General features: G+C 35.3%; 1 protein-coding gene and 1 long non-coding RNA gene across 11 annotated transcripts in view; one reads left to right on the top strand and one right to left on the bottom strand.

Annotated features, from left to right (window-relative positions):
* ORC4 (origin recognition complex subunit 4) overlaps window positions 1-9422 on the bottom strand; it is an 85576-nt gene extending 76154 nt beyond the window's left edge. For 2 of the 7 annotated variants that reach the window (XM_059394339.1, XM_059394334.1), the window contains exons 1-2: window positions 9332-9422; window positions 8679-8719 (exon numbers count right to left, since the gene is read on the bottom strand). The gene's annotated coding sequence lies outside the window, so the exon portion shown is untranslated. Of the gene's footprint in view, window positions 1-8482; window positions 8644-8678; window positions 8720-9331 lie in introns of those variants that run through there. The other 5 variants (XM_059394335.1, XM_059394336.1, XM_059394337.1 and 2 more) reach the window with 5 other exon arrangements.
* A 39-nt stretch (window positions 9423-9461) lies between these two features.
* Window positions 9462-17130, top strand: part of LOC132013904 (uncharacterized) — a 218733-nt gene continuing 211064 nt past the window's right edge. For 2 of the 4 annotated variants that reach the window (XR_009403139.1, XR_009403136.1), the window contains exon 1: window positions 9463-9548. This is a non-coding gene — a long non-coding RNA (uncharacterized LOC132013904). Of the gene's footprint in view, window positions 9549-17130 lie in introns of all 4 variants that reach the window. The other 2 variants (XR_009403137.1, XR_009403138.1) reach the window with 2 other exon arrangements.

Below are 17130 nucleotides of genomic sequence, written 5' to 3'. Positions count from 1 at the left end.
TTATATACTACAAACCAAATACATGTTACAAACTGCTTATGGTATATGTAAAGCTTCCAGTCAACAGTAGGCTCTTAGTAGTTAAGTTTGGGGGTGGGAATTAAAAGCTATACAATCATTTTGAACCGCACAGGGGGATGCAACCTGGGTTGTTCAGGGGTCAACTGCACAGGGTGGCAATGGTGGAAGGATAGAAAAATAAATAAATGGAACATAACAGAAAGTCAGATACAGACTCACATAAATATCTCTGACAAAGAAGATAATTCAACAAATAAAGTCTAATGGTACTGGAACAAGTGAACACATGCGGGAAAAAAACTGAGTTGACAAAGAACTTACACATTTCACAATAATTAACACTAAATGGATAATAAATCCATAAGTTAAGTGTAAAACCATATAACTTCTAAAAAGGAACATAGTAAAAAAATCTGTTACTTTGCATTTGGCAATGTTTTGTTTGTTTGTTTGGTTTTGGTTTTTTTTTTCTTCTTTTTTAGTAGGCTCCACACTGGACTTTAATGTGGGGCTTGCACTCATGGCCTGGAGATCAAGACCTGAGCTAAGACTGAATCAGACTCTAAACTGACTGAGCCACCCAACCGTCCCCGGCAATGAATTTTCACATACAACATCAAAAGCACAATCCAGGAAAGAAAACACTGGTGGATAGAATTTTATTTAAATTAAAAAACTTTTGTACTGTGAAAGACACTGTTAAGACAAGCCACAGACAGAAAAAATATTTGCAAAATACATATATGATAAAAGACTGGTATCTAAAACATACCAAGAACTTTGAATTTTCCTTAATAATAACATATTAATACTGGTTCATCAACTGCAAAAAACACATCACTCTAGCAAGATGTTAACAATAAGGTAAACTGGGTTAACAGCAGGAAAGCTAGGCCAGTGGGAATATATGGGAATTTGCTGTACTCTCGATCAATTTTTCTGTAAGTCCTAAAACTGCTCTAAAAAAATGAGTCTATTAATTTTAAAAAATCCAAAAAGAAAAAAAGAAAGAAAGAAGGGATTGATCTAAGTCACAACCTTCACTTTTCCCTGCTGTCAAATATGGTAATCCCAAAACACACGGGAAAATACAGACCCAAACTCTACTCTTTTTAATGACAATTTGTGAAAAACCCAGGTGGGAACACAAACTTATGGAATATTTGTGAAAATGAAATGTAAGTACAAAAAAACAGTCACTTTCAAGTAAGTACAACAGGCAACCTATAAAATGAAGTAAAAAAATCTCTGTAAAATACAATGTATGTGCAACATCTGCCTTGGGAGAATATGACCCTATGGGAATGTTTGCTAAACAATAATGTGAGTCAAAGGAAATATTAACTACTTTAAAAGTATTTTAAAACTAATTCATCTGTTTTTTATTCTTAAATCAGAAGAATAGAATATTTACATATGAAAGTAAGAATATATATGAGAACACGCCCACTGGATATGATTCAAACAACAGAGGTCTTATGGCTACTAGTTGCAACACAGCTTTTAAAGAAAATATTTTTGGGTTTCATCCATCTTAAAATAACAAAGACATACATAAATCTAGACGTGATTATTTTGAGAAAACAATGTAAGGTGACATTTCTAGGACATCTATATAAAAAAAATGTACATTTTTATAATAGTGTCAAGATGAAAGCATATGGGAGAAAGCGAAAATGTACAAGTCCACCAAAAGAAAAGCTAACACATTTGGACCTTTAATCTTGCCAACTCTGACCTCAATCTTTTGGTTAAAACTTAATAGTAATTTCATTGCCATATTAATCAAAGAAGCAGTAAAATATCTAAAACTTTATTGTGTTTTTACTGAAGATGAGAAGGGACACTGGGAGAAGAATGTGATATTAAGGGGAAAAAAGAAATGAGGGAAAACTTTGGTGTCCCAAACAGATGCTTCTTTGAAGATAAGCACCTAGGAAAGAATCTGGAGTGAAAAGGAGGAATAAAACTAAAATAGAAGAAGGGGAAGAACTGTAAATTCCAGGTTTTATCTACATTTTATTTTTAACGTTCAACTTACATTTCACTTTCAAACTTAAACATCCCATAAAACAACTCATTGGTCAATCCTATTGAAACAGAATAAACACGTAACAACAAGAACACTTAATAACCAGTATTTTAATTTGGGCTAGAATTCACCTTCAAAAACCTGAAGTGATAAGACAGTTAAAATTAAATGGAGACCTCTATCTCTCTCCTTCAAAAGACAAGGTTCTATACAGTAACAGAAGAAATTTACATTGGGAAATAACCAGGCACAGCAGATCAGAGTATCATTTAAAAAAAAAAAAAAAAAAAAATCAGGGGTGCCTGGGTGGCTCAGCTGGTTGAGCAGCTGACTCTGGATTTCAGCTCCCTCTCCCTCTGCTCCTCCCCCAGTCCCTGGCCCTGCTTGCTCACTCTATCACTAAATAAAAGATCTTTTAGAACAATATCAAATGTGATTCTTATGCTGTTTTCACCTGGTTCTCAGGCTTATGCCATGAACAGGGTTTCTCACGATAGACACTAATGACATTTTTGAACTAATTCTTTGTTGTAGGTGGCTGTCCCATGCATTGTAGGATACTCAACAGCACCTGCAGTCTCTATCCACTGATTTTCAATAGCAATTCACCCTTAACAATCAGATATGTCTCTGGACATTGCCAAATGTCTCCTGGGGGTCATTCTGTCAAAGCTGAGAACCACTGACTTAGAGGCAAGAGACTGGAAAATTCTTCTCATTGGGCTCTTATTAGCCCAAGAGAAAAGGCTTCCAAATAACACCAAAAAAGTGGGTATCAGGATTCCCCCACCAAATATGCTGCAGAGAAATCTTACCAAAGGTTGATCCATTAGCATTTGCAAGGCTCAGCCAAATTCAAAAGCATGAAAAAGCTTCTTAATGCTCTTTATACAAATTTGAACACACAACCAAGGATCACAAGATAGCTGAGGAAAGCCTCTAAGATGAAAGCCTTTAGAGCATCCTAACAGAAAGGATAACTTAGGAGATAAGAAAGTAGGCAGAAATAAACTTTAAAATGTAACTTTAATTAAATTCATAAAGAGAAAAATAATCAGGATGCCATTTAAAAAATGCAGAGATCAAAAAAAGTACTGGAAATTAAAAACAAAACAATAGAAATTAAAGTCTGAATGTTTAAAGAAATCAAATAAGTATTCAAAAAATTGTAAAGCGAAGGACTGGGAGAAGATCAAATACGGGAGAGAAGAAATACATCTAAGAATATAATGTCTAATTGCAATTTCAGAGCCAAAAACACAGGCAAGGAAATCAGAGCAGAAGTATCTGAAACCTTCTCAGAACTAAGAAATACAAGTTGCCAGACAAAAGAACCCATGAAATAAATGCACAGCAAAGTGGATGCCTATAGACTCATAACTCACCTCACATCACCGTGACATTTCAGAACACTAGCTTCAACAAAGAGAACCTTATATAAGCTTCAAACAAAAAGGGTACAGGAGCTTCCACTGGGAATAAAAAAGTGAAATGCAAATTGTTGAAAATACAGCTTCAAATTTTATATCAAACACTAAGGATTACTTTGCAATTCTGAAGAAAAACATTTCCAACTTAGAATCCTACACTCAAACTAAGTTAGGGCAACCTAAAGACATTCAGAGGTACAGAACACCTCAAAACATCTGCCACTTAGCTACTGGAGACTGTGACCAAACAAAATCAATTATTAATCTTAATAGATAACTATTAACCCTTTAATGATGATAACCTAAGTTAAAGAAATTCTAAAAGCCTGTACTCAAACAAAAGAAAAAAGATCTCCAAAGAAAATTCAGAGATGCAAAAATTAACACAAGCAAAGAATTACATGGGATGTAAGAGAGGGTACATCACAGGCTAGAGACAGGTTGCATGAGGGGCAGCCGTATCAAGCAGCCAGCCTAAACTGGAGATCAGAATGTTCTAGGAGAAATTCTCAATGATGGTTGAACTAGTTGAACAACAACAACAAAAACTTCTGAACCTGGAAAGGAGATGCTGATAACATGCAGAGTTTGGGGGGTCGAATTAATCATAAATATTGAGAAACTATACAGACATAAAATGGTTATCTACCAAAAACTAAGGTATCACTGGAATGCTGGGAGAGGGCAAGGGTATTTGTGGGAAAAACCTAAATTTACACCATCCACAGAGGAAGTCAACAGATAGTGCCTAAAATGGAAAAATTAAGTGGTAGCATGTGTTACTTGGAAATATGGAGTTAAATACCAAAAAAATCAGACAAAAAAAGTAAAAAACTGTTTTCCCCAGAGATGGGGATATGGGGGCTTTAACAGCCACCCTGTCCAACATCACACCTTCCTGGGGCTTAGGAAGATGTGGGGATAAAGGCCCAACCATTTCTGTCCACCATGGTACATCTCCGGTGGGCCATACTCTGGAGAATTAAACTTGAGATAAAATAAACTTGTGAGAAGTTCAACTTGTTTTTAATAAGCCATGTAGAAGTAGTTAATATTTCAAGAACATGTTCTTTTACAATTTAAACCTTTACATTTTACATATAATAGTTTAAACTATTAACTCAAAAACTACTTGAAACTTTTCTAAATTTTAACTAACTTGGGGGCACCTGGATGACTCAGTCAATTAAGCGTCTGACTCTTGATTTCAGCTCAGGTCATGATATCAGGGTTTAGTTAGAGCCCTGGATGGGCAGACCCCCAGACTGAGAAAACAGAAGGGCTGCGCTGCTGGTAGCTTTCCTGGGCTACGAGGGAAAAAAAAAATCAAAGCACAGGATCCACCAAAAGTGGGATGCAAATATATCATCACTCAAATTAAGTTGAGATCCTAAGAGCAACATCATCAGGATCAGGGAGAAACTAGATGGAAAACAGAACTCATATGACTCATGACTTGAAGCCCTGCTGAATAGTGCACGCGTGCATGTGTGAGTGTATGTGTGTGTGTGTATAAAACAAGTAATCTGAAGTCGAACATGAACTAAGTGACTTGGGACTGGTAGCATGCATAAATCAATTTTCCCAGAAAACATGCCTTCCTAAAGAAGATACCATTATCCTAAGACTTAAATAATCCTGTAATTTTTCATATCCAACAACTCAGACATAGTCATACAAGGAAAAAATCATGAACCAGCAGAAAGAGACCCTTAAAAAAAATTAAGAAACTGAAATTATCAGTTAAAAACAACAAATCACCAATACTGGGCCAACAAAAGCCACAACTGTAATTTTTAGCAAGTAGTTAGAAACAGTAAAAAATTGGGTCATTTACTTCTTAAAAAGACACTGATCAGACTGATTCAAGCATCTCAACCCAAAACAGGAAAAAGAATTCTATCCAAAATATCATAAGGAAATAGCAGAAAACCTAAAGAAAACATTTTTTTAGAGATTTCTTTCAAAGCAGCAAGTATTAGATTGGCAGCTGACTTCTCAAATCACTAATGGAAGCTAAATAAATTCAAAAAGCAAAAACCCACAGTGGAACGTTATCTTCAAGATTCTGAAAAACAACGAAAGTCTACAGTTTAAAAGACCCAAAACATTCTTCAAGATTGAAGATGAAACAAGACACTGTACAGTAAGCAAAAAATTAAGATAACTCGCCTTCAGTACAACTGTATTAAAGATACTCTAAACAGTATTAAAAGCAAAACGAAAAAGATTTTCAAAGAAAATTGAGAAATGCAAAAATTAATGAAGTCTGAAAATGGTAAAAATATAGGAATATGTAACTGAATGTTGATGGTAAGAACAGTACTGTCCAAGAGAAATACAATACCATGCATAAACATAATTTAAAATTTTCTAGTATCCACATTTAAAAAAGGTAAAATTAATTTATTATAATTTCAACATGCAGTCATAATAAAAAGCTAAATTATTCTATTGTTTTCATACTAAGTTTCAGAAATCTGCAATTTGACATTTACAGAACATGACAATTCAGATGCTAAATTGTCATCAGAAATATTTGACCTTTATTTTTAGTTTCCAATTGAAAAGAACATTTACATATCCAAGTTGTTCCAAACATACTTAAAGGCTTTTCAACAACCAAATCAAGTATCAGTTTTCCAAATTTAAATTAACAGTACATAAAACTAAAAATTCAGTTCCTCAGCAACACTAACCACATTTCAAGTTGTCCATGACCAGCCACAAGCAGGCTATGGTATAGAAACCCTTTCTTTGAGTTAAAATTACAAATAAAATTAAAATAATACTAATAGCATGTAAGCCAGTAAAAAAATGAAATGAAGAGAAAATCATCCAGGAAGCAAGAAATGTTCCAAGCACACAGAGAATATTTGCCACACTGGTCAAATCTTTAAGTAAAACATAGACAACCGAACAGAAACATTGTGGTAAAGAAACGACATTACAAACAAGAAACTGAAATAGCCAATAAATTTTTTACAAAATGCTCAAAGTCATTAATAACCAGAGCACTGTAAATGAAAACAATAATAAGCTACATTCATCATGTGGCAAAAATGAAAAATGTCAACTACTGGTGACACTGTTGAAAAAAGTTATGTATCATATACTGTTGGTAGGAGCATAAATTGATCTATTTTGGGAAAGTTTGGCATAATCTACACTGTGCAAAAATAAATGCTATGTGCATAAAAATACATGCATAAGTACATTCATAGTAGGATTGTTTATAATTGCTAAAAACTAGACACAATCCAAATGTCCATTAAACTTAGACTAATTAAATTGTGGTTTATTAATAAAAGAATTAACTACACACCACTTACTACAGACATTCCTATATAAAAATGAAAAAAACATGTACTACAGCTAAATCCACTAACAGAGTTAAACATTGATGCACGAGAGGAAAGTAATACATAATGGATAATCTTTTCATATAGGTAAAATACAGGCAAAATTCATCTACTTCGTGTAGGAATGCCAACATCGGTGGTTACAAAAACACTTGAAATAAAAATAGGAAATAATTACAATAAAAATTCAGTTAGTGTTAACCTCTGGAAGTGGTGAGCAGAATATTCAGGAATGGATGGGGGCAGGAGTTGGTCTCCAATGCCAAGAATGTTCTAGTTCTTGACTTTGGTAGTGATCACCAAAGTGTTGAATTAGTAATTATTCATTATACTACATACCTATGATTTGTGCATTTTTTGCATATTTAGTATCTTAACATAAAAAATTTAAATTTGTTAAAGAAGGCACTTATATTGCTTTGCTATAATTTTTTTCTTTTATAAAGTGGTAAATGTTGCAATACGAACAAAATTTTAAGGCACAGAGTCTAGTTTTTAATTCTGTTTCACATACTACACACAAGAAAGAAGCACAAGGCAATAGTGTATAAATAGGGTCCACTGCCAAAACATAAGAAGTAAAATGTAGAAAAGTAGTAACTTTAATTGACAGCGTACTCCTAAAGAACTCATTACAGAAGTAAATAATACCAATGCAACAAAATGAGGAATTTTAGATTACTGGTCTTAGAAGAAAACGATGAAGAGTGATCATCTTTGAAAGTACTTTTACCAAAGAAGATAACTGAAAGACAGCAATGGCTCAGTTAAGATTGTATGAAATGAGTATGAAAAAGAAATGGTGATATTTTACTAAAAAAAAAAAAAAAAAAAAGGAAAGAAAGAAAGGCTTACTAATGTAAATTCTTGAATTCTTTAGTAGTTTAAATTATTATCTTATGAGGGAAACATTTCCAGCAAAAATAGGTGGCATTTAATTGAGAAACCATCTGAGACTAGTAACCAAAGAAACTTAAAACAAAATGCCCATTTAAAAATCTCTCATCTACACTAGAGAGAAAGAAAATTTCATGTCCCTTCTCTATAAACCGTAACAACCTCGACGACTACATCATCCATATCCCTTTCTCAGAACAAGCAGAAGCGTTGTGCTGCAGCAACAACGCCAAGATACGGGAGGGAAATTCCATTCAAGACTTCCCAGCTTGCTCCCTCCTCCCCAAAACCACTCCAGAATTCCAAGGAGCACAGCGAAGTAAGGAATGATGGTCACAATACCCAATGCAAGTAACGCATCTAATGCCCAAAGTTGTCAAAATTCACAGACGGAGCTTTTCTCTCCTCCTGCTCTGAGCTGAAGAAACAGCCAACAGTCCTCTGCAGAAGCTCCACAGATCCCATTTCTCTTTAGCAGCAGGATCAAATTTCCTCACCACCACCGGGGGTAGTCAACACCCCGCCCGAGATCTGCTCTCGTGAGGAATCCCTGCAGGCGTCAGAAATTCGTCAGCAGCCTCACAGGAAGGCCACGAGACAGAGGGGCCTGCCTGGCCTAGACAAGCCTGCCCCTTCCCGCATTCCCAGTCTCCGCAACCTTCCGTCCTCATTCTTTTCGATTTGCCTTTCGCCACTGGCGACCCTGGCTTTCGTTTTCAGGCTAGATTGGCCCGTGTTACCTCTCACAGAGAAGTCTGCCCTTACCAGGGCAGAGCAGGAATCTAGCGACAACGGGAACCGCTTCAGGGTGCACTCACCGCGGAGTCGGCTCGGCTTCACCTGCTACTGCCAACAGTACACCACTACTCCCGGCATTCCCCGCGCACGCACCGCGTCTCCCACCCCGCCCCACTCCCGCCCAAACACGTGACTTACTTGCGTCTCCGTCCACGCCCACTTCCGTTCCTCCGCTTTCCCTTGGGAGAGAGGAGGGGGGCACGGGGTGTTAAAGAGTAGCGACTTCCTCCTACTCCCCGCCCCCGCCCCTCTACCCCCTGCTACAATGTCTTCCGGGTCGCAAGTGCCTCGGAGCCTTCTGGGAAACCATATCATTTCCTCCCCTCCCCCTCCTTCTGCCTTCGACCAACCAGCCTCCCGTCAGGGAGGGACATGCGCAGTGAGTGCCTCCCGTCTCTTCTACCCGAACCCCCCCTCCCCCCCCCAGCAGAGAGACCCCAGCAGCAGCAGCAGCTGATGATGAAGAGAGAGGCAGTGGCAGAGGGGGGGCACCTTTTATTTCTATTTTTAAAGGGACAGGACACTAATTTTACCCCACTTCAACCTTGAATTGAGGGGGGTGGGGGGAAGGCGGCTGAGTTCCTTCCCCCACCCTCCAGCCCTGAGACCTGAGAGGGGGATTGAGCCTGAGAAAGAAGAAGAAGGAGTTTCTTCTTCTTCGAAAACCCCCATCCACGACTCCTACCCCCTCACCCCTCCACTAGCCTCCCTCCCGAGCCCCCTCCACCCTCCTCCTCTTTGGCCGTGAGAGCAGGAGAGAAAGAGACCAAAAGCCTCTTAGCAACACAGACCCTTTGCTGCTGCTGCTGCTGCTGCTGCTGCTGCTGCTGCTGCTACTGCTGCTGCTGCTTGGCCCTGGCTGGAGACATCTCACTACACCCAGGAGCAGCCACTTCCCCAGCTCTCCTCCTCCTTCGCCTCCTCCTCCTCCACTCCCCCCCCTTTATTACCCTTTGTGTCATCCTCCACAGCTCCAGGGAAGGCACTCAAAAGTGGGGGGCAGGAAAGGTAAGTGTGTCTGTGGGGGCTTCATTGCCTTCCTCTGGCTCTGACTTTAACTCCGGGGCAACAGTAGCACCAAACCACATACGCAGTGGAGCTCCGGGGTGAGGAGGGGGTGGTGCTGGGGGGGGGGGGGGAAGGAGGGGTTGGAGTGGGGAGGGGTGTGTGAGGTGGGTGCCCATCCTGTCAGAGGAGGAAGGGCACTTTTATTTTTATTTGCTGTTGTCAAAAGTGGTTTCTCTTCTCCAGCTAACATCTGATTGTGTCTTGCTCCAGTGGGGGAGAATACAAAAACAACCCCCTCCTTCCTCCAATGAGGCGCCAGGGAAAGAGACAGAAAGAGGCACACTTTCTAGATGTCACTTGAAAAAATTCATTTGGAGAGCTTTTCCCCTTTTTCCCCAGGAAAAGCTCCACTGCATTCGTTTCTGAGTGGGAAAATGTCGGGATTTGGATTGTATTGGAACTGCTTATCCATTTGTAGACCTGAGTGTTTTCTCCTTTTTGGTTCTGTATATGGTTTGGAAATTGACTTCAGTGTTGGAACAGACTTGATTGGTTTTTGCTTTCTGGGTTTAATTTTCCTTTTTTGTTATTGTTGTTGTTGTTGTGTCTGACTTGCAAGGAAGATTTCAAATTTTTAGTCGATATAGGCCTTTGGTTAGGTTTTGACTTGTATTACTGCTTTTTTTGTTAAATGTTTGTTTCATATATTAGTATGTAAAGTTCAAAGCTTAAAATGCTCAAAGTTTAAATACCTCCGGTATTATCTCTCCCTACATACGTTCTTGATAATTATTTTCCATAAGACGAGAATATTAGCTTTTCCTAATTAATCTGGGTATTTTTTAATCTTTGTAACTTGTCTGAACAAGTAATCCCCATTGAAAACTTTATGTTGTTCTGGCTTCATGGAAGGCCAAACCTCTCCATCAATAGTTTGCCGGATTGGTACCACTTTCAGTTTTAACTGAATTATTTATTTAGTGTTGTAAATTGAGATGAGGTTTTCATCTCTTGGGGTACCGAACCAAATTGATCACTGTATGTGAAAGAAGACAGATTTCTAAAATATACTTTCATGAGTCAAATAATGAAGTCGTACTTATGATATTCATTGTAGTTAGGCAAAAATTGAAAGATAAATCCAGGTTTCGGTTTATAGAATAACAGCTTCATAAAAATCACTATGGCTTTCAAATTCAGTGCTGTATTTTATTTCACAAATGCTAGAAACTATGTTTCCAGTGTAGGCCTTTTACTAGGGCTTACATTGGAAAGTGGCATTTTGTTTCATACATGCATTTATTTATCCTTTCCTTGAAGATGGATGCACACATACATATATACACTTTCTCTCTCACGCACACACACTCTGTCTCTCTCACACATACACACCCTTTTTTGTAACTGCATTGGTATCTCTGATCCCATAATTTATGTCAGCAAAAAATATTTTTTTGTAAAGCAGCAATTTTATGATCAGACTGGTAATATGAAAATAGCAATTTGATCAAAAGAAAGGATTGAAGAAAAATAAATCTAGATGGATATTTGACACAATATTATTAAAACGTAATACTTTTTAATTTTTATTTTCCTGGTGGTAAAACCAAAACATAATGATGCTTCTATTTTAGTGGCAGAAATGCATTGCAACTGTAGAAACTTGTTCTGTAAAATTTTCATTAATGTGTGCAAAAGTAGACATTTCAACACGGGGAAAAAGCTGTATAGCAATAAACAATATGTTCTTATTTCCTTCCTTTCTATCATCAATTTGAACAGTTTCTTACCTTCCACTGAGGTATAATTGGTATACTTCAGCAGAAACCTGTGTCAAGTTCAAGTTTTTCTCCCAACATCAATACTATTATTTCAGGCCCACCTAGGATTTCTCGTCCTCACCCTACTTCCTCAGCAACCTTAACATAAGAGGGAGAAAGTAGAACTTAGTGAAGAAATCAATTTTAAGTAAAGCAAATTGTGTATATAATTGGAAGATAGTTGCCCCGTCGGCAGCTGAGTGAAAATTTACAGTCTTGACGATAATACCTTTACTTAAGTTGTGTCTGCTTTTCTTTTGAAAATGTTCCTATATCCCACCACTCATGGGGTAATTGTGTGGTTTGAGGTTTCCAGACTTCCTCTAAGTTGGATAATGATTTATATTTAGAAAACCCTTTTTATTATGGCTTATATTTTAAATATTAAGACATTTTAGGATTGTAATGTTCATCTAAGTGATATCTTGGAGATCACTTTATCCAGCTCTTCATTTTTCATATTGCTGAATTTCAGAGAGCTTGAGGAACTTGCCTAGGTTCCAAGGCCTCTAAGTGGGCAGAACATGGACCAGAGAACTGAGGTCTCTTAACAGTCACTGTGCTATACAACCTCATTCTTATGAGGTCGTGAATGAGACTCATTCACAATTTTGTGTATAGCACTTAGGGATTTTATATGGAGGCATATTATTCTAAGAATATTTAGGTATATAGCTTTAAGCTAAAATTTTGTCTATTTATAACTCACTTATTTGTTGTTGACTTAAGAGGTACTGATTTCTCTCATTCTAGATAGTTACTATTATGAGAATTATTTCAGCTTCCTCTGATGCTTATTTTTTCTGTGCACTTCTAATTAATAAATATACATCTTACTTCTTACTCTTGGATTAAAGACATGTATATAAGAATGATATATAATGTATTATGAATGTTTACCTGTTAGTCTTGCTGTGTGAACCACTTAAAACTAAGGATTCTTGTCTTGTTAACATTTTATATCCCTCACAGCAGTGTCTGATACACAGTAGGCCCTACTGGTTATTTGTCATAATTGATAATAGAGTTAGGCATATTTGAATTTCTTTACTTCCATATGTGGAATTCATTTCCTTTCTTCCTTTTTCTTTCCTACAATTTTTCCACTACCATGATTTTTTAAATTTGTTTTTACTGTAGCTCTCACTTTTTCTGTCAGCCAAAATAAATCCTGATAACAATATAGTATTATAGAAAATAAAAACATATTCCCTTTAATCCTTGTACAGGATGCAATTCAACAAAAATCATTTATTTTTAATAAGAGATTTCAAAAAAATTCCAATTAAAAATATACTGGTAAAAGTTCAAGATACACTTAAATTTCATTTCATTGAATGCCTAGTGCAATAGGATATTGGAATGATTAGGCCACTTTTACCAGTTCTATAAAGCAACTGTTACTTAGGTGACATGTTTCCCTGACTTTGTTTTTTTGGTCCTTACCCAGACACTTATCAACTTGCCAGTTTTCTATGGATATGAAGATTTACTCCTAGTCATCACTGGGACCCCATGAAGTCAGCCAGAAAGCCTATGTCCAACTTATGTACCTTTGCAAACTTGTCTGGATTTTGAATGTATGTGCAAAACATATTGTATTTAGGTATTCATTAAACATCCACTGAGCATCTGCTGTCTGTCAGGCACTGTGCTAGGCATCTGAGAAACAGGATGGTCCCTACAGTTTAATATGAAGAGATATTTTATTGTATTCCACAAGTCTATTGGTCATAACTTTATTTTGATGTTTTTTCCTAAATAAATTTTATATTAATTAAATGGATACTGTTAGGTAGAAAAATGCATGTTTAAGAAGGATTTTGCTATATTTTATTAAAATAGAAAAATATAAAGAAAAATTTTCCAGTTAATACTGTATTCTGGGGATTTCTATTCTGTATATAATTCGTTAATTTTAGATCATAAAATTAGTCTATGTGGCTATCATTGCTAGTATTTTATTGGTACATACTTATATTTGAACGTTATCAACATTGTTTTTTGAAGTACCTCATTAAATTATTCCCCCCAAAAAACAAATTTAAACTTTTTTTTTTTCTCAAAAGTAACTTTTCTCTTTACATTTCATATAACAGCTTATCTTTCAAGGTTCATTGGAAGACATGGTACATTATCATTTTGATCATTTAGTTAATTTCTATAATTTAAGCTACCAGTATAATTTAATTATCATGGAATAATTACAGTATATACTATTTTTAGGAGTTTTGGAATTTTCAGTGTGCACTAGATAAATTCCTCCAAGATCCTCATTAGAAGCTTTCCATTTCTAACTCTAAACAGGTTAGTTGCAATTTTTATTCTTGATTATGTGAGACAACTTCAGTAAAATGATTTGGGAGTTTCTTGGTTATGGATGTTTCAAAACCAAAGGATACTATCTTGGTTCCTATCATGGCTTTCACATGTAATTTAAAAATATATTAGAGGGAAATTTCCTGGATTTTCTTTGTCCCCCTTAAACTGTACTTAGAATAATATTGATTCACAGTTTGAAAGGAAGGACTCTCTTGCTGGTACAGTATCTTGTGAAGGTAAATAGACTTCTGAAGGTCAATTCTGATCTTTTTCAAGTTCATTCTTAACTTTTTATTCTAGTAATAATCATAGTTACCATTTATTTAAGTGCCTAACACTATGATAAATATATCAGTACACTGGTCCTGTGAACTTTGAACATTATTGCCATGTTATAGATGGGGAAACCTATTACTGATAAAACAGCATTTTACATATAGCAGCAAAATACTCCATCACAGTAAATTCATAACACTTTTTAAAATTTAAAGCACAGTCACAATAACTTTTATCAGTCAATAAGTACTCTGGTAACCACTAGTAAAATCATGGCCCAAATAGCTTATTGATAGAGTGATGGAAAATTTCTAGAAGTTTACAAGGAGAGAAAAACAATAAACAAACCCAGTTCTTTATAAGGAACATAGATGCAGACCAGTGTGCAACTGGAAATCAAATACACTTGACCCTTGAACAACACAGGTTTGAACTGTGGGTCCACTTATATGCAGAATTCTTACAGTAGTATAAGTATACTTTTTCTACCTTCTGATTTTCTTAACACTTTTTTCCTCTAGCTTTATTTTAAGAATGGAATATGTTATGTAAGACACAAAATATGTTTTAATTGATTTTGTTACTGGTAAGTCTTCTGTTCAACAGTAGGCTTTTAGTAGTGAAGTTTTAGAAGAGTCAGAAGTTATACAGGATTTTCAACTGCACAGAGATCAGCACTCTCATTGTTCAAGGGTTAACTGTATACCTAAAATCAGTTTTCTCTCTGTATGGCAAAGATTACATTTAGGCTTTCTACATACTGAATTTTCTTTCTCTTGCATGGGTTGTATTTAGCATTTTGTTAGGTGAAGTTTGAAGGTTCTAACAATTTGTAATCCAATGAATATTGGATTTACTGCAAACATTTTAATGTAAATGTTTAAATGGAAAATCACTACACAGAAGGGACATATATTGCCTAGTGGTTGGGTGTGTATATATGCAGATCTTCTGGATCCTGTATTTTATAAGATTTTCATAATTACTACATTATACATACAGAATTAAATTTAATGTACTCTTTTTAGTACTACGTAAAGTCAGAAATATTTTTAGTATGAGAATGGACAACTTGGTGGATTCTCTAGATGCCTAAATTATTATATAGTTGTTCTTTAAAGTAGCTACTGAATTAAAATGTGTTTTGACCTAGCTAACCAGATTTACTTTTACATTCTTTGCTCTAGAAGAAAAGAGTAATTTTTAAAAATTCTATGTTGTTAATCAAGTAATTTTCATATGCATCCTAAGTAAATACACATTCATGCTATATGCATAAGATGACTATATTATTCTATAAATAATATGCTGATACATTATGACTTGTAGAATTTGGTTATATTTTTAAATGCTAAAGAACTGTTCTCTTATATATATATAATATATGTCATATATATTATATATTATATAGTCTGTTATATTTCAGAGAGGAAACTTTATAACAAATTGATTTTATTGCTTTAACAAATAATCTCAGTAATTGGTGGGGTAGAAGAAGTCTATGGTCTCAAATAACATCCTTAGATAACCTAAAGGTAATTCCTAATAGGCAAAGGCAATATCTAAAGATAAGGGTTTAAAGGTAAAGATTCTAACTCATTATTGTTTCTGTTTGAGGTATTTCTGTAATATCATGTGAGATTTTAGAAGTTGGAATGACTCAGTATAATTTTCAGAAAGCCGAAGTGAGAACCAGGCTTAACACAGATTAAGGAATATCTTCTAATGCAGCTGCACATGATGGAAAAGAAAATCACTAATGATACCATACCTGGTGAAAAGCGTATACTTCATTCAAAGTTCTATGTGACTGATTCTAATCTGAGTCCTGTTTCAGTTGACCTATATAACCTTTTCTTAGAGAACTTGTAATTAAATTCTGTGTTACTGAGTAATTTATTAGAACATATTGTTTTAAAGGACTAAAATGAGTTATATAAATCAGTCACTGATTTATATAAATCAGTTGTAATGGTGAAAATTTTTGCACATCCATGCTTTACAGAGTTCTTTGCCAACCAACCAAGATTCAGGCAATTAGAGGAAAAATTTCTGTATGGTACTAGTGTTAAAATTTACATTCTTGTGCTCCCCTTTTTTATATTTGTAGTCTGTATCTTGAAAGTTGAATAAACCTTAAATGTTTCTTAAGGTTGACTGAATGCTAAATTATATTAAGATTCATCCTTGTATTTAAAGCTATTGTTTTCTATATACCTTGAGTCCAGAAATGTCTGCCAATCTGTTAGCCATTAATTAACATAATCCATACATTCTTAATATTACTACTATCAAAAAATAATACTCTTGGCTGTATACATATAGCCACTAATGTTGGGGGAGGCAAGTATTCCACATTCAACAAAAGAAAGTATTGATTTCTAAACAGCTTCTTTACTTGGGATATACTGATATAAAAAACAGCTGCTATTTAAGATAAAAAGGATTTTTACTTATTTTGAAAGTTAAATGTAAAGTTTATCATTACCGAATACTAAGCCAATATTTAGAAAGTCAAATACATGTTCCAATAATGACGGAAATATAGAGGCTATTTTTTAGCATTATTCCAAAAAATAATTTTCCTTCTCCCACATTTGTAACACAGGAGTTTGTGCTAAAGGATTTCTTGGCCATTTGAGAGACTGTAATCTAGTTAAAAGGTTTGTTTATACTTCCCATCTCTGTTCTGCTGATGGTATTAGAATGCAGGCCAGAGCCAGACATCTAACTGTTTATAACATTCAAACTTCAATTAAAGCTGCAGTGTTCAGTTCACTATATATCAGAAAGCTTTATACCAGCTACAAATATTACCAGTAATGATGGCAATGATTTTGTGTAGCCATAGGCTTTCCTAAATCATGCCATTCCTTATGAGTACTTTTTTCATTTATGTGGTATTAACATTAATTCTTTCATAGAAGTCTAAAAATGAAGCTTATTTTCTACCAGAAGTAGTATAGCATTTCCTTCAGCAATTTCTTTTGATAATAAAACCTAACAGCTTATATTATTACATATCTTACTTAAATGGCCCAGTTTTTTTTTTAATTAGTAAATTCTATATAGTAGATGTGTTTGTTTCCTAATTGATTCAACTCCAGTTTCCAGTTTGAAGAGCATAGCAATATGTTGCCTATTAGAAAACAAAGGTAACAATT

Source organism: Mustela nigripes, chromosome 3 (genome assembly GCF_022355385.1).
Source record: "Mustela nigripes isolate SB6536 chromosome 3, MUSNIG.SB6536, whole genome shotgun sequence".
In the NCBI taxonomy this organism is placed as follows: Eukaryota; Metazoa; Chordata; class Mammalia; order Carnivora; family Mustelidae; genus Mustela; species Mustela nigripes.
This window is presented reverse-complemented; position numbering and strand designations above follow the sequence as displayed.